This window comes from Heterodontus francisci, chromosome 9, assembly GCF_036365525.1.
Source record: "Heterodontus francisci isolate sHetFra1 chromosome 9, sHetFra1.hap1, whole genome shotgun sequence".
Classification (NCBI taxonomy): Eukaryota; Metazoa; Chordata; class Chondrichthyes; order Heterodontiformes; family Heterodontidae; genus Heterodontus; species Heterodontus francisci.
In genome coordinates, this window is record NC_090379.1 from 47,228,102 (window position 1) to 47,251,161 (window position 23,060).

At 42.3% G+C, this 23,060-nt stretch overlaps 1 protein-coding gene across 2 annotated transcripts in view; it reads left to right on the forward strand.

Moving 5' to 3' along the window:
* The window catches only part of traf3 (TNF receptor-associated factor 3), a 108,756-nt gene that overhangs the window by 52,076 nt on the left and 33,620 nt on the right, over positions 1–23,060 (forward strand). The window contains exon 1 of one of the 2 annotated variants that reach the window (XM_068038966.1): positions 12,002–12,038. The exons of the other annotated variant lie outside the window; for it this stretch is intronic. The gene's annotated coding sequence lies outside the window, so the exon portion shown is untranslated. Of the gene's footprint in view, positions 1–12,001; positions 12,039–23,060 lie in introns of those variants that run through there. 2 annotated transcript variants of the gene reach the window in all.

The window sequence follows — 23,060 nt, forward strand, 5'->3', positions numbered from 1 at the left end:
TGCTCCATAACTGATCTTGCATTGTGAAGTGGAATGATCAGCAAGGTTCCTACTCCTAAACAATACTTAGTAGCTCCTTCCTTGGGTATGGATGAAGACAGCATTGAGCTTGGTTGTGATGCGTATATCCTATAGCTAATATCCTGCAACACCCACATTTCAGGTTGCATGTGAGCAAGGTACAAGAGGGCTTCCATTGCCCTTGGTACAGTGGCTCAGTTTGTATCACTGACTTCAGAAGAGGAAGGAAGAAATGAGAAGGAAAAATTTGTGTTTATGAAAGAGGGAAAGAGATTTGTTAAGTTTAGAATTATAGAAGCTCCAGGACATCACTGCAGGAGTTCCTCAGGGTAGTGTCCTAGGCCCAACCATCTTCAGCAGCTTCATTAATGACCTTCCTTCAATCATAAGGTCAGAAGTGGGGCTGTTGGCTGATGATTGCACAATGTTCAGCACCGCTCGTGACTCCTCAGATACTGAAGCAGTCCATGTAGAAATGCAGCAAGACCTGGACAATATCCAAGCTTGGGCTGATAAGTGGCAAGTAACATTCGCACCACACAAGTGCCAGGCAATGACCATCTCCAACAAGAGAGAATCTAACCATCTCCCCTTGACATTTAATGGCATTACAATCGCTGACTCCCCCACGATCAACATCCTAGGGGCTACCATTGACCAGAAACTGAACTGGAGTAGGCATATAAATGCTGTGGCTACAAGAGTAGGTCAGAGGCGAGGAATCCTGCAGCGAGTAACTCACCTCCTGACTCCACAAAGCCTGTCCACCATCTACAAGGCACAAGTCAGGAGTGTGATGGAATACTCTCCACTTGCCTGGATGGGTGCAGCTCAACACCATCCAGGACAAAGCAGCCTGCTTGATTGGCACCCCATCTACAAACATTCACTCCCTCCACCACCGACGCACAGTGGCAGCAGTGTGTACCATCTACAAGATGCACTGCAGCAATGCACCAAGGCTCCTTAGACAGCACCTTCCAAACCTGCGATCTCTACCAACTAGAAGGACAAGGGCAGCAAATGCATGGGAACACCACCACCTGCAAGTTTCCCTTCAAGTCACACACCATCCTGACTTGGAACTAAATCGCTGTACCTTCACTGTCGCTGGGTCAAAATCCTGGAACTCCCTTCCTAACAGCACTGTGGGTGTACTTACTCCACATGGACTGAGCAGTTCAAGAAGGCAGCTCATCACCACCTTCTCAAGGGCAATTAGGGATGGACAATAAATGCTGGCCTGGCCAGCGATGCCCACATCCCATGCATTAATTTTTTTTTTTTAATTCCTTTTTTTTTGGGAAATCTGAGCAGGCTTTCACCCATCTAGAATTTACCACCAAGTTTATCCCTAGGATAGAGTCATTACAGCACAGAAATTTGGCTCACCGAACTGACTTATGTTAGCCAGTTTGGATTATGTTAGAATTTACTATACAAAACTCCAATTAGAATACACACAAGCTCCTGAGTAAACAAATTAATGTTTCTTGCCAAATAATCAAAAAAGTCAAAGAAGTAAATAACACGATATCAACTATTTATTGCCCTCAGAAACCCATTTGCAGCATTTGAGCATTGAGTATGCAAGTAATTGGTGGAGGGGGTTAATTGATAGAAAAACAGTTTACCAAGACAATCAAAGTAATTCAGCATGAACTGCTTGAATATAATAAATTGACAATTGAGATCAGGGTCTAAGATTGATATAAATTGATTAGATCAATATAGAATTAGATACCCTGATAACTAACAAGTTAAGTAGTATAGAATGTACAACACAAAATGGGCCATTTGGCCCAACTGGTCTATGGTGTATATGCTCCATATGAGCCTCCTATCCATTCAGCATGACCTTTTTATTTCTTTCTCCCTCGTTTGTTTACCTACCTTCCCCTTAACTGCATCTAGGCTGTTTGCCTCAACTGCTTCTTGCAGTAGCAAGTCCCACATTTTAACCACTCTCTGGGTTAAGAATATAAGAACATAAGAAATAGGACTAGGCCATTCGGCCCCTTGAACCTGCTCTGTCATTCAGTAAGATCATGGTTGATATAATTGTGGCCTTAACTCCACTTTCCTGCCTGTACCCCATAACCCTTGACTCCCTTGTAGATCAAAAATCTGTCTAACTCAGCCTTGAATATATTAAATGACCCAGCCTTAGCTGCTTGCTGGGGAATAGAATTCCAAACACTAATGACCATCAGACAGAAGGAATTTCTCCTCATCTCCATCTTAAATGAGAGACCCCTTTAATTTGAAACTGCCCCCTTGTTCTAGATTCCCCCACAAGGGGAAACATCCTCTCGGCATCGACTCTGTCAAGCCCTCTCAGAATCTTGTGTTTCAATAAGATCACCTCTCAATCTTCTAAACTCCAATAAGTATAGGCCCAACCTGCTCAACCTTTCCTCATAAGCCAAACCCCTCGTCCCAGGAATCAGTCGAGTGAACCTTCTCTGAGCTGCTTCCAATGCAAGTATGTCCCTGCTTAAATAAGGTGACCAAAACTGTACATTGTACTCTAGGTGCGGTCACAACAGTGCTCTATACAGTTGTAGCAAGACTTCCCTACTTTTATGCTTATATACTTTTTATAGAAGTTTCCCCTGAATTCCCTATTGGATTTATTAGTGACTATCTTGTATTTATGGCGGGTGGGGGGGGGGATCAGTTAACTCAGTTGCTAGATGACTAGTGTGAAATGCAGAAAGATGCCAACAGCGTGGGTTCAATCCCCATACCGGCTGTGGTAATTCATGGTGGCCTGCCTCCTCGCCTTGCCCCATGCTTGAGGAGTGGTGACCCTCGAGCTATACATCACCAACTGTCTCTCTCTAATGGGGAGAGATGCCATTGGGACTATGGCTAGAGCCATCTTGAATTTATGGTCTCTAATTTTGGTCTTCCCCACAAATGGAAATATCTTCTCTACATCTAACCTTTTCATAATCTTAAAAATTTATATCAGGTCACCCCTCTGCCTTCTCTTTTCTAGAGAAAAGTCCCCCAGCCAACTCCATCTTTCCAGATACGTATAGCCTCTCAATTCTGTTGTCATCCTAATAAACCGTTTTTGCATGCTGTCCAGTGCCTCTCTATCCGCTTTATAATATGGAGACCAGAATTGTGCACAGTACTCCCCAGTATGGTGTAACCAATGTTGGGAACATAGGAACAGGAGTAGGCCATTCAGCCTGTCGAGCCTGCCCCACCATTCAATATGATCATGGCTGATCATCCACTTCAATGCCTTTTTCCCACACTATCCTCATATCCTCTTATGTCATTTGTATTTAGAAATCTGTCAATCTCTGCTTTAAACATACTCAATGACTGAGCTTCCACAGCCCTCTGGGGTAGAGAATTCCAAAGGTTCACAACCCTCTGGGTAAAGAAATTTCTCCTCATCTCTGTCCTAAGTGGCTTCCTCCTTAATTTGAAATTGTGTCCCCTGGTTCTAGACCTCCCAATTAGAGGAAACATCTTAGCTGCATCTACTCTGTCTATCCCTTTAAGTATTTTGTAGGTTTCAATGAGATCATCATTGTTCGAAACTCTAGAGAATACAGGCCCAGTTTCCCCAATCTCTCTTCACAGGATAGTCCCGCCATCCTGGGAACAAGTCTGGTGAACCTTTGTTGCACTCCCTCTATGGCAATAATATCTTTCCTAAGGTAATGAGACCAAAGCTGCAGGTGCGGTCAAACCAAGGTTCTATACAATTGAAGCAAGACTTCACTACTCCTGTACTCAAATTCCTCTTGCGATAAATGCTAACATTAGCCTTCCTTATTGCTTGCTGCAATTGTTCTTTTCAAGTTTAACAAAGTAGCTCTGCTCTTCAATTTGCTTCATCTAGAAATGAAACCTAGTTCTGTGTTTGCTTTTTTATGGTCTAACGTGCGTAGCTACTTATACTGATTTGTAAATTTGTACCCCTGGATGTCTTTGCTCCTCTACCCCATTTAGACTCTTATTTTCCAAGGAATATGTGACCTCCTTATTCTTCCTACCAAAATGCAGCACCTCTCACTCATCTACATTGAAATTCATTTGGCAATTACATGTCCATTCTGCAACTTTATTAATGTCCTTTTGAATTTTGTGTTAACTTATACAAACTTGCCCTTGTGAGCTAATGTGAATGAACTGGTTGCCTCATCTTCCTCTAAGAGGATGGGGATAGCCTCCTGACAAGTCACATTGAATAACCTCTGCCTGCAGCAGTGCTGTCCATTCCTCATGGATCCTCTGTACCTGGGTAAATTCATCTTCCACACTGATGATTATACCTGGACTAGCTGGCTTAAATCTCCCCTTTAAAATAAAAGCAAAATACTGCGGATGCTGGAAATCTGAAATAAAAACAGAAAGTGCTAAACATTAACTCTGTTTCTCTCTCCACAGATGCTGCCAGACCTGCTGTGTATTTCTAGCACTTTCAGTTTTTATTAAATCTCACCTCCTTTGATCGCAAGGAAACTTTTTTATGTCTAGGTGACAAATCTGGTTGTATCTGGCTAGTGTAACTTTCTCATTCTCTTGTCAGAGATGCATTTTCTGATTTTACAGCATTTATCGCACTGGACACAGCAAAGGCTTGACAACATCCCGGCTGTAATACTGAAGACTTGTGTTCCAGAACTAGTCACACCCCTAGCCAAGCTGTTCCAGTACAGCTACAGCATTGGCATTTACACGACAATGTGGAAAGGTATGTCCTGTCTTCAAAAAGCAGGACAAATTCAATTTGGCATATTGCTGCCTCATCAGCAAAGTGATGGAAGGTGTTGTCGACAGCACTATCAAGCATCATTAATTCAGCAATAACTTGCTCATCAATGCTCAGTTTGTTTTCTGTCAGGGCCACTCGGCTCCAGACCTCATTATAGCCTTGGTCCCAACATGGACAAAAGAGCTGAATTCCAGAGATGAGGTGAGAGTGACTGTCCTTGGCACCAAAGCAGCATTTGACTTGAGTGCGACATCAAGGAGCCCTAGCAAAATTTAAGTCGATGGGCATTAAGGGGGAAATCTCTCCACTGGTTGAACTCATACTTAGCACAAAGGAAGATGGTTGTGGTTGTTGGAGGCCAATCATCTCAGCCCTAGGACATTGCTGCAGGGGTTCCTCAGGATAGTGTCCTTGGGCCAACCATCTTCAGTTGTTTCATCAATGATGTTCCCATCATCATGAGCTCAGAAGTGGTGATATTTGCTGATGACTGCCCAGTGTTCAGTACCATTCGCAAATCCTCAGATACTGAAGTAGTCTGTGTCCATAAGCAGCAAGACCTGAACAACATTAGGGGCGGCGCAGTGGTTAGCACCGCAGCCTCACAGCTCCAGCGACCCGGGTTCGGTTCTGGGTACTGCCTGTGTGGAGTTTGCAAGTTCTCCCTGTGACCGCGTGGGTTTCCGCTGGGTGCTCCAGTTTCCTCCCACAGCCAAAGACTTGCAGGTTGATAGGTAAATTGGCCATTGTAAATTGCCCCTAGTGTAGGTAGGTGGTAGGAGAATGGTGGAGATGTGGTAGGGAATATGGGGTTAATGTAGCATTAGTATAAATGGGTGGTTGTTGGTCAGCACAGACTTGGTGGGCCGAAGGGCCTGTTTCAGTGCTGTATCTCTCTATATCTATATCTAACATTCAGGCTTGGGCTGATGAGTGGCAAGTAACATTCATGCCACACAAGTGCCAGGCAAGAGAGAATCTAATCATCTCCCCTTGACATTCAATGGCATTATCATTGCTGAACCCCACCTGTTCAAGAAGGGAGGGAGTCAAAAAGCAGGAAACTATAGGCCAGTCAGCCTAACGTCCGGCATTGGGAAAATGCTAGAGTCCATTATTAAGGAAGAAATAGCAGGACATTTAGAAAAGCTTAACGCAATCAAACATAGTCAGCATGGTTTTGTGAAAGGGAAATCATGGTCGACAAATTTGCTAGAGTTCTTTGAGGATATAACAAGCAGAGTTGATAAAGGGGAACCAGTAGGTGTAGTGTATTTAGATTTCCAGAGGCATTCGATAAGGTGCCCCATGAAATATTATTGCTCAAGATAGGAGCTCATGGTATTGTGGGTAATGTATGAGCATGGATTGAGGATTGTTAACTCACAGAAGACAGAGAGTCGGGATTAATGGGTCTTTTTCAGGTTGGAAAGACGCAACTAGTGGAGTGCCACAAGGATTAGTCCTAGGGCCTCAATTATTTACTATCTATATTAATGACTTGGAGGAGGGGGCGGAGGAGGGGGCAGAGTGTAATATATCCAAATTTGCTGCTAATACAAAAATAGGTGGGAGGGCATGTGATGAGGACATAAGGAATCTGCAAGGGGATATAGATAGGTTGAGTGAGTGGGCAAAAACTTGGCAGATGGAGTTTAATGTAGGAAAATGTGAGGTCATGCACTTTGGTCGGAAGAATCAAAAGGCAGACTATTATTTAAATGGAGAGAGACTCTTTAAAAAAAAAAATGCAGCACAGCAGGATCTGGGTGTTGTGCATGAAACACAGAAAGTTAGCATGAAGGTGCAGCAAGTAATTAAGAAGGCAAATGGAGTTTTGGCCTTTATTGCAAGGGCTTTGGAGTATAAAAATAGGGAAATCTTGTTGCAACTGTGCAGGGTGTTGGTGAGGCCGCACCTGGAGTACTGTGTACAGTTCTGGTCCCCATATTTAAGAAAGGATATACTGCCTTTGGAGGCAGTTCAAAAGAGATTCACTCGGCTGATTCCTGGGATGAAGGGGTTGACTTATCAAGAACAGTTAAACAGGTTAGGCCTTTATTCATTAGTGTTTAGAAGAATGAGGGGTGATCTTATTGAAACATACAAGATTCTGAGGGGGCTTGACAGGGTAGATGTTGAGAAGATGTTTCCACTACTGGGGGAATCTCAAACTAGGGGACATAGTTACTGAATAAGGGGATACTCCTTTAAAACTGAGATGCGAAGGAATTTATTCTCTGAGGGTAGTGAATGTCTGAAATTCTCTACCCCAGAGAGTTGTGGAGGCTAGATCACTGAAAGTATTTAAAGAGGAAGTAGATAGATTTTTGAAATATTGGAGTTGAGGGCAATGAGGAGCTGGCACGAAAGAGGAGTTCAGGTCTGGGGCAGATCAGCCATGATCTTATTGAATGGCGGGAGAGGCTGAATGGCCTACTCCTATTTCTTATGTTCTTATCAGTATCCTAGGGTCACCATTTACCAGAAACTTAGCTGGACCAGCCATATAAATGCAGTGGCTACAAGAGCAGGTCAGAGGCTGGGAATTCTGTGATGAGTAACTCACCTCTTGACTCCCCAAAGCCATCTACAAGGCACAAGTCAGGTGAGTGATGGAATACTCTCCACTTGCCTGGATGAGTGCAGCTCCAACCACAATCAAGAAGCTTGATACCATCCAGGACAAAGCAGCCTGCTTGATCGGCACTCCCATCCACCACTGGCGCACAGTGACAGCAGTGTTTACCATCTACAAGATGCACTGCAGCATCTTGCCCAGGCTCCTTTGACAGCTCCTTCCAAACCCGTGACCTCTACCACCTAGAAGAACCAGGGCAGCGTGTGCACCAGCGTACCATCATCTGCAAGTTCCCTGCCAACACTGTCACCATCCTAACTTGGAAATATATTGCAGTTCCTTCATTGTCATTGGGTCAAAATCCTGGAACTCTCTCCCTAACAGCACTGTGGGTGTACTTATACCACATAGACTGCAGTTGTTCAAGAAGGTGGCTCACCGTCACCACCTTCTCGAGGGCATCTGGGGATGGGCAATAGATGCTGCCCTTGCCGGCGATGCTCACGTCCCATGAGCAAATTTTAAAAAAACATTCTACATGTACCAGACAAACGCCTACACCCTCAAGTACAAAGACTACTAAAAGAACTAGAACTAAACTAGGACAGAAGACTGAGTTTTAGATTCAAGAACACTATTCCCCTTACCCTGTTCGTACTCTTGATGCCCAAATCAATGAAACATGGGCACCTAGGCATGCCAGGTTGCTTCTTTTCTCCCTAGCTTTTCATGCCATTGCTATCAAAGGTGTTACACACCAGTCCCGATAAGAAAGGACATCTGTATTTCCTTCTTAAGCTGTCTGTAGGCCTGTGGTTTTTAAGGCTTGCTTTCTTTCCCCAGTAAGGAATGTTTTATTTGTGAAAGCCCTCGTGGTTAAATTAGCATTAGCCCTTTCATTTCCTTGCATTCAGTCTGACTACTGACTCAATTTTGAGGAAACATTTCATGTAATTCTTAGAGCATTTCTTTCACATGATCCAAACTACTGAGAAGTAACAGCAATTTGGGACTTCTGAATAATTTATGGTATTGGTGACAAATCAAGTATTTTACGATACTGAGTTAATCTTGCTTTTAAAGAAAGAGGAACTTAAACTTATATAGCATCTTTGATAACAGCAGAACAACCCAAAGTGCTTCACAGCTAATTAAGTACTTTTTGAAGCATATTCATTATTGCAATGTAGGGAAACACAGCAATCAATTTGCCTACAGCAAGGTCCTACAAAGAGCAATGAACTAAATGACCAAATAATCTGTTTTAGTGATATTGAAGGAGGAATGCATGTTGGCTTGAGAACAGCCCTGTTCCTCTTTGAATGGTACTCTAGGATCTTTTATGTCCACCTGAGAGGATAGCTGGGACCTCAGTTTAGCATCTCAACAGAAAGACGGCACCTCCAACAGTGCAGCACTCTCTCAGTACTGCAGTCGAGCCAAGATTATGTGCTCAAGTCACTGAAATTTGGTTTAAATGCATGAATTTCTAACTGACAAGAATGCCACTTAGCCAAAGCTGACCCCTAAATTTGTTTAATACTATCTAATAAACACAAGGTTTTAAGTTGAGTTTTATGTCCTCTCAAAGTATTATGTGCCCAGAGAGAATGGAAGCAAGTGGTACCCTGTATTATTTCCAGCGCATGCCTCACTGGTATAAAGGCTTGCTATTTCTAGATTAATTTATACATAAGGCTACATTTTGGTTCACCGGGATTGAGGACTTGGTTATTGAAATGGGCAGAAAAAAATCCTGAGATTGCCCATATTGTTTATGTAAATTCATATATGAGCAGTGATAAATTCAATGAGGTGGTCATTCATAGAATATGAGTGAAATAGTTATTTTGTTTTTGTTATGAATGAAATGGTTGTTCCAGGTGTATACTTTGACAAAAATGGGAACTTCTTTAGGACCATAATTCATGCGAGGCCTTGACAACGTATGTCAGCCAAGAGCGACGTCTCAATTCATTCCATCTTTGCTGCCTCCGGAGAATACTTGGCCTCAGGTGGCAGGACCGTATCTCCAACACAGAAGTCCTCGAGGCGGCCAACATCCCCAGCTTATACACGCTACTGAGTCAGCGGTGCTTGAGATGGCTTGGCCATGTGAGCCACATGGAAGATGGCAGGATCCCCAAAGACACATTGTATAGCGAGCTCGCCACTGTTATCAGACCCACCGGCCGTCCATGTCTCCGTTTTAAAGACGTCTGCAAATGCGACATGAAGTCCTGTGACATTGATCACAAGTCATGGGAGTCAGTTGCCAGCGTTCGCCAGAGCTGGCAGGCAGCCATAAAGGCGGGGCTAAAGTGTGGCGAGTCGAAGAGACTTAGCAGTTGGCAGGAAAAAAGACAGAGGCGCAAGGGGAGAGCCAACTGTGTAACAGCCCCGACAAACAAATTTTTCTGCAGCACCTGTGGAAGAGCCTGTCACTCTAGAATTGGCCTTTATAGCCACTCCAGGCGCTGCTCCACACACCACTGACCACCTCCAGGCGCTTACCCATTGTCTCTCGAGATAAGGAGGCCAAAAGAAATTTCCAAAAAGAAAACTAACGAAAGTAATCACCTCGAAACAAGTAGTTGTCATTCAGCAGGTTATCTAAAATGGTTAACGAAGGACTAATGTACATGGGAAAAACCCAAATGGTAATTATCCTTCAAAAATTCTTAGGAAGCCAAATAATATGCGTCCTTTACAAGGTAAACTGAAAGCACTTTTTGTCTTGCAAACTTTTGAATGCTAGTTGGGTTAGCATTGGTGGTGCTTTTTGTCAGTGAACTGATTTGGTACCTAACGTGTAATTGTACGCCACTGAAGAGCAAATTATTTACAAGTAGAAATTTCTCAAACTCTAAGAATTGTTCTCAGTTTAAGGCCATAAGAAATAGGACCAGGAGTAGTCCATACGGCCCCTTGAGCCCGCTCCGCCATTCAATAAGATCATGACCGATCTGATCTTGACCTCAACTCCACTTTCCTGCCTGTTCCCCATAACCCTTGACTCCCCTATAGTTCAAAAATCTGTCTTTCTCAGCCTTGAGTATATTCAGTGACTCAGCCTCCACTGTCTCTCTGGGATAGAGAATTCCAAAGATTCAGGGAAATGAAATTTCTCCTTGCCTCCATCTTAAATTTGAATGGGCAACCCCTTTATTCTGTGACTATGCCCTCTAGTTCTAGATTCCCCTATGAGGGGAAAAATCATCTCAACACCCACCTGTCAAGCCCCCTCAGAATCTTATATGTTTGAATAAGGTCTCCTCTCATTCTAAATTCCAATGAGTATAGGTCCAACTAGCTCAACCTTTCCTCATAAGACAACCCATTCATCTAAGGACTCTACCTGGTGAACCTTCTCTGAACTGCCTCCAATATAAATGTATTACTCCTTAAACAAGGAGCGGCGCAGTGGTTAGCACCGCAGCCTCACAGCTCCAAGGACCCGGGTTCAATTCTGGGTACTGCCTGTGTGGAGTTTGCAAGTTCTCCCTGTGTCTGCGTGGGGTTTCCCCGGGTGCTCCGGTTTCCTCCCACAGCCAAAAGACTTGCAGGTGATAGGTAAAATTGGCCGTTGTAAATTGCCCCTAGTGTAGGTAGGTGATAGGGAATATGGGATTACTGTAGGGTTAGTATAAATGGGTGGTTGTTGGTCGGCACAGACTCGTGGGCCGAAGGGCCTGTTTCAGTGCTGTATCTCTAAATAAAAATAAAATAAAAAAACTGTACACAGTACTCTAGGTGTTTGTTAACATCTATACCCTATGTGGTCATGTAGGTGTGTGTGTGAAAACATTATCCTATCTCTTTAATTTGGGATAAATGAGCTTTAGGGCTGACTATTACAAGAAAAAGTGTTTGGAAAGAATTTGGGCATCAAATTACTAAACTGATTTACTGGTTTAAATTGTGGTATTTAAGCACTCCATGGCAGGGAGTGTGATTTGAGAAATTGTGTTTCTGCACCGCTTGTTTTTCCATCAATTTAAATTAATAGTCAGAAGGTGGACCCTTGATTTCTTGACCAGTGTTCCCTGCGAGCACCATTGTTTGCTGGGAGCCCCCATTGGTGAATTATCTCAAATGCAATAACTTAAATCAGTCTCTTTAATTTTGATACCCAGATCATTTGCTGGACATTTGTTCTTGTTATGACTTTTTATTGATCATCTTCTGAAATTGTTACCAACTGCTGTGTTAGTATTAGGATTTCATGCAACCCTAGCCTATATTTTTACCTTTTTAAAACCTTGAGTTATGAAGTTGCTGAAGTAATGGATCATGCTGCTGGTAAATGTTATGGGGAAAACATTCCAAACAGTCCTTCAGTTTAAAAAGTTCTTTGCTTTTAAAGCAAATAGCTCCTTACATTAGCCACTCCCTTTGCTTTAGCCATATGGAGCTTTTGTTATGCACTGTAACTTTAAATTAATAAAATGCCTCACAACATTTCTTGGGTAAAAGTTTAAACTGCAGCAGATAGAGCGTCTGTTGCTCCGGGAACTTTCCCCCAAATAGTTTTTTTCTGGGAGTTTTTGGGCTGGCCATCCCCAGCTCTACCTGGAACTGATCCTGCCTAGGAAACTCCCTAACTGAATGACTCCTCTTAAGTTCTGTTTATTGCTCGATTTTGGTTGTTTGAACAGTGGAAAGGCAGTATCTTCATGGCAGTGTTTTCAGGTGAGGACAATTTTTTTGTAAAAGAAAATTCTGCCTTCGTTTGATTCCACCTTGTTTGCAGTAAGAATACTGGATAGATTAAATAGCTGATCGAAAGCTTTAGTGAGTGATTCTATTGTTTTGCGTTACAATGCGCACAAATCCAGCCGAGCGCTTGTGATCAATTTTGATCATCAATGTCAGTGCGTGTTTAGAAGGGAAAGCATAAATGAGGGAAGGGAGGATTTTCCTTGACATTTCTGTGTGGAAAGACTGCCTACAATCTTGGAATTTTTACTTGGTGGGTCTTGTATGAGAAAGCTACTGTTCACTGTTTAGTTGAGTTTTTTTTTGAGTTTTTACCAACTCCAATGGTGCTAGGCTGGAGTAATGCTGAATACTGAGTTAATAAAGAAGCAATGGCTGTCATGTAGATTGTGATGTTCTTCACAAAAGTTGATTCCTAATAAATTGAAGCACCTTCTACCAGTCAATATCACTAACTCAGACCGGGAAAATTGTAGCATTTTCATTAGATTTGCATGCATTTAAAGGAAGTGATATTGCAACTTAGTTTTTTTCTTAAATCCCCAGCTTGGATTTGCCTATCCGAATTAATCTAATGACAGTTGCAACTCCTAAGCAAGTTTCAACTCTGGGTTATTTTTAGCTAGCTTTCTGTGAGATTAAAAACAGTCTGGAATTCGATGTGAGGGTGTGTTTCTACACAAGTTTAGCATTGGTGTGAAGTGGTTTTAGCTTCACACTAATGCTAAACATATGAAATATAAATCGGATGTTAACTGTTTGAGACTCCCTCCTCCAGGGTCAGGTCAGCACTGCCTCTGATTTTAAATTAAATTTATACTATAACTGCTGTGAAAGGAAAGCCACAGTTGTAGTATAAATGCAGCATAAAATAGTCCTGGACTAATGTAATCCAAAATATGATTTGATATTTGAGTTCATCTTCTGGGTGCTTTACGTTGCATTAAGTGGAAGTGATTTTATTTCAAAGCTGTTTTGATCTTAAGCTGATTGTCTCTGGAGTGGGCTATGCTTTATCTGATCAAATGGGTGCTGGCTGTGCACATTGTCTGCTTTTTGTTTTTGTACTATAATGTGTCTACCTACAGATGCTGCTGCCTCTCTTTGTACATACATTTTGAGGGTAGCATTTCAACTTAGTGACTGTAGATATGTATGCCTTGAAGGTGCAGGTGTATTATATCAACAATTATAATGCCACTGTATCTTGAGTTGCTGTTAGTAGCTAGGTGAACACCCGCTTGTGTAGTACTGTTGGTTTTATTTTTCTGTGAAATTGCAACAACAAAAAATTATCTGATTAATATAGAAAATGTTCAGTTTGTGCTCATGACCAAGAACATTCTTAGTGTGTGTACTATATGAGGGGAAGAGAGAGGGAAGCGCATACTTTCTGCCACTTGTAATGGGCAATGTGCCCTAGTGTACAAATCAGGCAATTTGTGGATTGGAAATCCATTAGATTGCATTACATCTGCTTGAGTGTTGCTGTCTTCGGCTTAAGAATTTGGAAACTGTTGAAATGTTACTTGAAAGAAGAATTAAAGTTCTGTTTTAAAATGTCCTGTTATTGAGGAAGCCAAAGACTGTGGTGCTAGTTGGGTAAAGATGATCAGAGAGAGACAAATTCACAAATGACTGCTAGTCTGTTGCATGATTGGTATGATATTGTGGTATGATTGCATTTAAATAGAAGCTAGATAAGTATATGAGGGAGAAAGAAATAGGAAGATACTCTAATAGAGTTAGATGAAATAGGCAGGCAGGAGGCTTCTGTGGAGCATAAACATTGGTGTGGACCTGTTTGGCCATTTCTGTGCTGTAAATTCAGTGCAATTCTGTGTGGTTTCCTGTCGTCTTATAAGCTATCAGTACTGTTGCTGATCCCTGCCAGTGCAAAATGTAAACTATGTTTAATTACTCCAACTTTCCTCTTGTTTTTCCTTAATACAATGCAGACTGCTGTGCCGCACTGCTTTTTACCTGTGGATCCTGGACTTGAATCTGAGCCAGTGGGATGGACTGGTGCTCTATTATTCTGGTGAAATGTTTCTGCCATTTCAGTTCCCTTTCAAAATAAATGCATTCCCCCAGTGTGTAACAGTCATGAGTTTAGTACTAATTGTTTGGGTGCAGTGAGTCTTAAGTAAAAATCTCAATTTCACAATTTGATCAAATATTCTGCCCCACATGGCGGAAGCTTTAGGAGAATCTAATCCAAGAAGTCAGTAATGTCTTCAATGTGCTTTAGTCCGTTGGCTGTGACATCCGCAATCATGTGTAAGCATTTCAATCAGACCACTGACATTCAATGAGAAAAGCCAGACAAATTGATCCTAGTTATGCAAACCAAAATGTCCACAACCCAACAATCAATCCACTTCAAAGCCCCTTGACCCCACCCACCTTTCTGGATGTTTGCTGAACTCATGCAATGGTGTTCAACCCCAATTTTCTGAGCTATGTTTCAAACCCCACATTCAGTCCATTACCAAAAACGCGTATCTCTACTATTGAAATGTAATCGCTGCTTCCTGGTTAATCCTCCCATTCCCCTCTGCAACCCCCCCCCCCCCCTTTCATATGGCCCCCGTGTTGGCTTGCTCAACTCCAAAAGTCACAGGCTTGAACCTATCTGGCTCAAAATTGTTCTAGCCAACCATCGTCACTAGCTCTGGTTGGGCCACATCAATCACTGTCTGCAGTTGTCTCTGATACCAATAGTCTTCAGTACTGCAGGATCATTCTAGAAAGCAAAAGTAGCCCTCGGCTTCTTTTTTTCGCTTTCAACTGTCTCCTTAAAACCCTCTCCCTTGTTCCCTCAACCTTCACTTCTAAAAGCAAGTACAGGATCTCATTAACTTGTTTTGTTACTAAGATGTCCAGCTGTTTAGATGCTTATGTTTCTTCACCCTTGCCCCCGCAACCTTTCCATTGCCCACAAAGCCAAACCTGCCCACCCCACCACTCGCCAAACTTTAAGCTGCCCTAGCCTTCAAACTGTGTCTTTCTCCAGTTTCTGTTCCCATCTGCCCTCATACTCTTTCATAGCTCATCTCACTCATGAGACTCCTACTTCCCTGACCAAATCCCTGCTAAGCTGCTGACCACCCAACTTCCCTTCCTGGTTCCCCTGCTAGCTGACATTGTAAATCTCTCTCAGATGCTGTCTTTAAAAATCGCCATCATCAACCCTTTAAAATGTCCATCCTCATCCCCTCTTTCCTTGCAAGTTACTGCCACATCTACTTTCCTTTCTTCTCTAATGTTCTTGAACATGTCGCCTCCCAAATCCATGTCTATATTTCTTGTAACTCCATGCTTCAATCGCTGTGATCAGGTTTCCATCCCACCACAGCTCTGAAACAACTGTAACAAAAGTCACAAATTACATTCTCTGTGACAGTGACCATGGTGCATTATTTCTCCCCATCCTCCTTGACCTCTCCAATGTTTGACACAGTAGACTACTCCATTCTCCTCTAATGCCTTTTCTCTGTTCTCCAGCTCAGTGGTATTGTCCTCGCTTGGTTCCACTCACCTATCTGATTATTACCTCTAGAGTCCCCCAAGGAACAATCCTTGACCTCTTCTCATCTGCATGCACCCCCTTGGTGACATCATTTACAGACATGGGGATGCTGGATGCTGATCCCATGTACACTGACCCCACCTGGCTTTACCCCTACCACTGATCTCAATCCTTGCTGTTGGCTGCTCTACTGCTACTGCAGATTCTGCTGATCATTTCAGTGACCTATCAATTAGTGTCTTCAGATTCCTTTTCTGTCTTGTGTCCAGTCGATAACTACCATTTAGCTTATTCCCCTTCCCCAACCTCATATTAAATGGCATCTTCCACCTTTCAACCCAACTTCCAAATTGAGCTGCTGTAGACGAGAATGATCCTGTGATCTCTAGTCTCTGCTGTATTAGTTTCAGGTTCCTGGTCACTATCCAGTCACTCCATTTGAAAGATTGGGAGAAAATATATTTTGGTTAAATGATTACTGGGGGGAAAAAAAGCGTAAGAAGTGACATGAAAACATAAAATGCTAATAAATCATAATGAATGACTCCTGTGGTGGGCATAAAAATATGTGAGGCAAACTTGATTTAAAACTGATTTGGAAACCTTGTAAATCCAGATCAGAAAGGACTGGGGACTGATGGAAAGTTTTAAGGGGAAGGCAAAAAAGACAGAAACTCTGACCACAAAATTCAAATTCAGGAGTAATTAGCTCATTTGGCAAAAAAGTATCTTTCAGTCCTGCTCAAAGTATGTCTCTAAATAGCCCCTTCACCCTCCACTGAACAGGCCAACCATGGTTATTTTCACAATTACCAAATTACAAGGGGAGGGGAATCCCATGAGAGCCATGCTACAGAGTTACAGTAATAGGCCCAGATTTCCAATCACTTCAATTTTTCAGGTATACTGAAATAAAGCAGGTTGCAGAAAGATTTATGCTCCACATAATGCATCAAACAGCACTACTGTTGGCTCCTCTGATGTTAGGTTAATGTGGAATTGTAATACTGTTTGAATTTCTTTTAAACTAAATTTAAACTATTCATGTGGGTCACTTTAGTGACTGATAGCATATTTAAGTTGCAAGTTGTCATCCAATTCAAGAACACAGTATTTATTCTATATATGCATCAAAGGATCAACAACACATTCAACACCATAGAGGAGACAAATGATTAATCGCCACATCTACAAATGATACTAATTAATTCCATACACACTCGAGCATGCTTTATAATATCTTTCATAACAATTTACGGTGTTCCATGAAAACTAGGATAGCCCCGCTCCCAGAGTTATGTTGGGGAGCAAGGAGAGTGAACAGCAAAGAACCTCAGCACAGTCACTATGCCACAGCTGGACAGGCCAGGAATGGAAGTTCAGATATACATAGACATACATATACATTGCTGAGGGCCACAGACTTGAGGGTCTAAATGGCCTACTCCTATTCCTATGTGAATGCAAAGCAGACCACAAGCCATGTAGGTTATAATAGGAATATCATTGATTTGGATGAATGTCATGGAGTCATTTACAGCACAGAAGGAGGCCCATCAATTCTATGCTGAATGTATTCCATCGTTATTCAGTAATTCAGTATCTGGAAAGGTGGAAGCAAAATCATGCAAGAGACAGTTAGATGTGATGTAGAGACCACAGGTTCTTCCCGAAGGATGAGGTGGATGGGTCTCCTTCATTTATATTTTGAGAAGTATCTGTTTCATAAAATGTGTTCTAGTTATGAGCTGCTTTGTTTCATCGCTGAATGATAGACTAGTACAGCTCAGAAGGAGTCAATTTTCAGAAACCATTGACCTAGTTATACAATAATTTTGCCTGTCCCATTACAAAATGTTATGATTTATGCATAAATCATGTCATTTAGGCACTTAGTACTTGTATAGTACGTCTGACATAACAAAATGTCTCCAGGTTCAAACCCAGACCCAAGCAGGATTAGGAAGGAAATTAGGGGAGGTGACCAAAAGCATAGTTAGAGGTTTTAACAAAGCTTTTATAAGATGGCAAATGGTGAAGTGAGGAGGGATTTGGAGAGGGTCCCAGAGTGTGGGACCAAGATGGCTGAAACCTCTGCAGCCTGTCGTGAAAAAAATACAGTAAATCAGTGTTTGACGTGAAGAACGTGAACAGGAACATGGGGCTGGAGGAGGTTGAAGAGTATGAAGGAGAGAAAAACCCCAAACCCTTGCCAGCAATTCCACCTTGCTCCATGACCACTCACTCATGCTGAACCATCACAATCTTTACATCCTATTCAACCCCAGACTCAGTTTCCAAGCCCATGTAACATGGTCCATCTCCGCTCCTGCCTCAGCCCATCTGCTGCAATGCTCAACTATAACTTTTTTCACCTCCAGACTTGACTATTCCAATGTTCTCCTGGCCAGCCTTCCATTAACTTTAGCTAATCCAAAAGTCTGCTGCCCATCTCTATTCCACATCAAGTTCCGCTCACTGACTAGTCCTGTTCTTGCTGATCTTCATTTTGGCTCCCAGTCCCTCACTGCCTCAAATTTGAAGTTGACATCTGTGTATTTAAATTTCTTCATGGCTTGCCCCTCCCTATCTGTAATGTTCTCCAGCCATTCAACTCCCCCAGAACTCTTCATTTTCCTGACAGTTGTACAAATGCCCCCTGCTGTAGCTTATATGAATGGCCATGTCTACAGCCTTCTAGGCCTCGTACTATGCAATTCCCTCACTGAGCTGCTCCAACTGGCTTTTTTTTCCCTTCATGGCCCTCCTTGAAACTCACCTCTTTGGCCAAGCTTTTGGACTCCTCCTAATCTCTCCAACTTTTTTGGCTTGGCATCCATTTTGGAAAAGAAAGACTTTCATTTATATAATGCTTTTCACAACGACTGGGCGTCGCAAAGCACTTTACAACAAATGAAGTACTTTTGAAGTGTAATCACTGTTTTAATGTAGGAATTTTGTCTGATTCCGCCTCTAAAACAGCTTGGGATATTTTTCTTGATTAAAGACGCTGCATAAATACAAGTTGTTGTTGACACTGGTTTATCTGTTGTAAATTTTTTGTTTTATTTTCCATTTAATGTGCTGTCTTGCTAATGTCGCTTCTGGAAATAAATGTTGCGAATAAATGCATTCGTAGTTTTTGTTTGCGGTAGGTATGGTCCCATCAAATAATAGTGATATTCCTGAACTCTCCAAGTGGGAGAATGTTAATGCCATGAAACACTTAGAAGTTAATAAGCTATGTATATAATATAAGCTGCTCCTGGAATGGTTCGGTGGCATCCATCTACTGCCGCAGGTGTATAAAGCTGCAGTTCCAATAGTGAAAGTACCTGGATTGGTTACAGGAAAGCAATTTGATCTGGTTCCCAGCTGGGATTCCCCAAGTCTATGTATCAATACTGCAGTAGACAAATACATTTTAAAAAGAACAGGAACCAGCTTGTCTGCAATATTTTTAAGCATCCAACCAGTACAAGTAATGGTTTAGTTATTTTTTTCCCATTCTTTTAATCAGAAGCATGCTCTATAGGGCACAGATTTCAGGAATTATAAAGTGGAGGTGTGCCTTTGGAATGTACGGTTGCAGGGAACAGGAGAGAGCCAAAATGTTTGTTGGTGTGTCATCTCTAGTTCAAGGATTTGTAGCAGATTTTATAAAATTCAGTTCTATGCTAGGAATCTCTTAAAAATGAACAGCTATAATTAGTAAGGCCATTAAGAGAGCCTTTGAAAATAAAGGTCATGATTGCTTTCTTCCATTTCTGTGTAATCACAGGAATAACGACCTGAAATGCTTTGTCTGGTATCTTGTTGTCCTGAAAGCTTTGTCCTGGACATTTTGGGGGAAAGTAATGCCATTGGAACAATGTTGCTTCCTACGTAGAACCATAGAAAAATAACGACACAGAAGGAGGCCATTCAGCCCATCGTGTCTGTACCTGCTGAAAAAGCTAGCCGCCCAATCTAATCCCACCTTTCAGCACCTGGTCCATAGCCTTGCAGATTACAGCACTTCAGGTTCATGTCCAGGTACCTTTTTAAGTGAGTTGAGAGTTTCTGCCTCCACCACCAATCTGGGCAGTGAATTCCAGACACCCACAACCCTCTTGGTGAAAATGTTTTCCCTCACGTCCCCTCTAATCCTTCTACCAATCACCTTAAGTCTGTGTCCCCCCTGGTAATTGACCTCTCCACTAGGGGAAACCGGTAAAACCCATTTCCTATTGAAATCCTTCTCGTTACATCTGGGTTGTTGATTCTGCGAATTGTCCTGGAGTCTCCAGGAATTAAAGAATTAATTTCTTGGACACTACTGTGTGCAATGACTGTGAGGCATAAAAACCACCAGAGATGGAAATTAAAGCTGTTTGGATTATTGTTGACTGTCAGTCATTCGGGCAGCAGAGCGTCTGCTTGCTCTCCAGTTCCTGTGAGAAAGTGGAGCACTGTGGTATGGACATGTTGGGTTGCCAATGGTGGGATTGTGGGGGTGGAGCGGATGAAGGTGGGAGATCACGCCAAGATGTCCACAAGAATTGGCAGCCCTGCATTATACAGATGAGAATAATGCAGTGTCCAGTCAGAACCTTGACCGATGTGCCAGTGTTTTGGGGTGAGAAATCTTAAGTACAGTGAGACAGAAGTTACACAAGAAAATCTATACAGAGTAATGAAACATTATAGCAGCCCCAGGAACGATACTTCTGCATCTTCATCCTCAAGAAACTGCCTGTAGCAGCAGCTCTCTGGTGTTAGTTTTTAGTCTTTGATGTTTGTACTTTGTATTTTTAATTACCTTTTTTTGAAATTATTTCACAGATATCTATTTGGTCTTAATCCTGTTATAAAGGTCTTATCAGGAAATCCTAAAGAATATGAGTAATAGATAAATGATTATTTTTGCTTAAAAGCTTTATTGATGAACTTGCCTGTTTAGCTATTAAGCTGGGTGAGCAGGCTATTCTGTGAGTGGGTTTTGATCAAATGAAACTAGCAAATTTCCTCTCAACAAAATGGAATTACAGCCAGGTGAACTAATGAAAAGTACATGGAAGATTTTCTTACATTATAAAATAAAGAAAGCGTTTGCAATTATATATCACATTTCATGACTTCCCAAACACTTAGTAGACAGTGAAGTACATTTGAAGTATATTCATTGTAATCTATAAAAACCTTGCAAAGCAAGGTCTCATAAACAGCAATGAGATAAATGACCAAACAACCTGTTTTAGTGAGTTAGTTGAGGAATAAATAGTGGCTAGGACACCCAGGAGAACTACCTTGCTGTTCTTCAAATAGTGCCATGGGATCTTTTCTGTACACCTGAGAGGGCAGATGGGACTTCAGTTTGATATCTCAACACAAAGACAGCACCTCTGACAGTGCTTTAGCGCATCGGTTCAGATTATGCGCTTAAGTCTCTGCAGTGTGGCATGAACCACTAATGAAGATTACTTATAAAATTATCTTTGAACTAATATTCTGTTCAGAATATGTTTAAAAGCCAGAAATATTTGCCACTATTACCCAGTTCTGCACTTGTCAGTTCTGTAGTTGCTGCACATTTGTGAAAACGAAAAAATGTTTTCAAAATAACTTCTGCATTTACTGGAAAGGTTACCAAACTGATGATGTGTCAATATCTCCTGGGACAGAACGTTATGAACTACCTCACGCGGTGCAAAAAGAGCACCCTGAGGGGATTTCCCATTCCTTCCCTCTTTCAACCCCCCCCCCCCCCCCCCCCCCAACCCGGCCACCTTTCCTCGCGAAGTTTTCACATTGATGCAGTTCACAACAATGAGAGTTTGTGTTTTCCTCCATTTTGTTGTTTTTTTCCTTTTCCTGTTTGCCTATTTTCCTCTGCAGTGACTGTCTGACTCATGGTAGTGCAATTCCATGCAAACTCTTTGATCTATTTGGCTGTTCACATGAGCCAGGACAATGTGGTTTTGCATGGGCTCCATCATGACTGAGCCTGTTCCTGTCCCCAATCAACATACGCCTACACAGACTGTGACAAGGATGACTGGACAACAACAGTTAAAAGTAGAAATTCTGACTACTTTTTCTCCCTACTACCCTCACCCACTTTCCTAATCTGGGACTGCTGATGTCATTTGTAGTTATAGGGGATTCTATAATTAGGGGGATAGATAGTATCCTTTGCAAGCCGGATCGGGAGTCCCGCATGGTGTGTTGCCTGCCCGGTGCCAGGGTGCAGGACATCTCTGACCGGCTTGAAAGGATATTGGAGCGGGAGGGGGAGGATCCAGTTGTTGTGGTCCACGTTGGGACTAACAACATAGGCAAGGCTAGGATGGAGGACCTGTTTGGGGATTATAAAGCACTAGGAACGAAATTAAGGAACAGGTCCTCGAGGGTCATAATCTCCGGATTACTGCCCGAGCCACGTGCAAATTGGCTTAGGGATAAGAATATTAGGGAAGTAAACACGTGGCTAAGGGAGTGGAGTGGGAAAGAAGGGTTCCATTTCATGGGGCATTGGCATCAGTTTTGGAACCGGGGGAATCTGTACCGATGGGACGGTCTCCACCTGAACCGATCTGGAACCAGTGTTCCAGCGAAACGGATAAATAGGGTGGTCTCTAGGACTTCAAACTGACTTGGGGGGAAGGGAAAGGGAAAACGACAGGGAATATGATGGTAAATAAAAAGGTAAGCAGCAGGTTAACATGTGTGCAGGAGGGTTTAAGTTCAAGGCAGACTATGAAACAAGCAGAAAGGAAGGATAACTCAGGAGTTATTATTAGAGATGTTGGAAATCATGAGGGTAAGAAAGCTAGCATAAAGGCACTTTACCTGAATGCTCGTAGTATTCGTAAAAAGGTTGATGAGTAAACGGCACAAATCATCGCGAGTGAATATGATTTGGTAGCCATTATGGAGGCATGGTTACAGGTTGGTCACGACTGGGAGTTAAATATCCAGGGGTACCAGACTATTCGGAAGGACAGACAGGAAGGTAAGGGAGGTGGTGTAGCTCTGATATTCAAGGACGACATCAGGGCGGTGCTGAGAGATGATATAGGTTCTATGGGGAATGAGGTTGAATCCATTTGGGTGGAAATTAGAAACTCTAAGAAGAAAAAGTCATTGATAGGCGTAGTCTATAGGCCACCAAATAATATCACATTGGGGCGGGCAATAAACAAAGAAATAACTAATGCCTGTAAAAATGGTACGGCAATGATCATGGGGGAATTTTAATCTACATGTAGATTGGTCGAACCAGCTCAGTCAGGGTAGCCTTGAGGAGGAGTTCGTTGAGTGTATCCATGATAGTTTTCTTGAACAGTATGTAATGGAACCGACGAGGGAGCAAGCTATCCTCGATCTAGTCCTGTGTAATGAGACAGGAATAATTAATGACCTCATAGTTAGGGACCCTCTTGGAAGGAGTGATCACAGTATGGTTGAATTTAAAATACAGA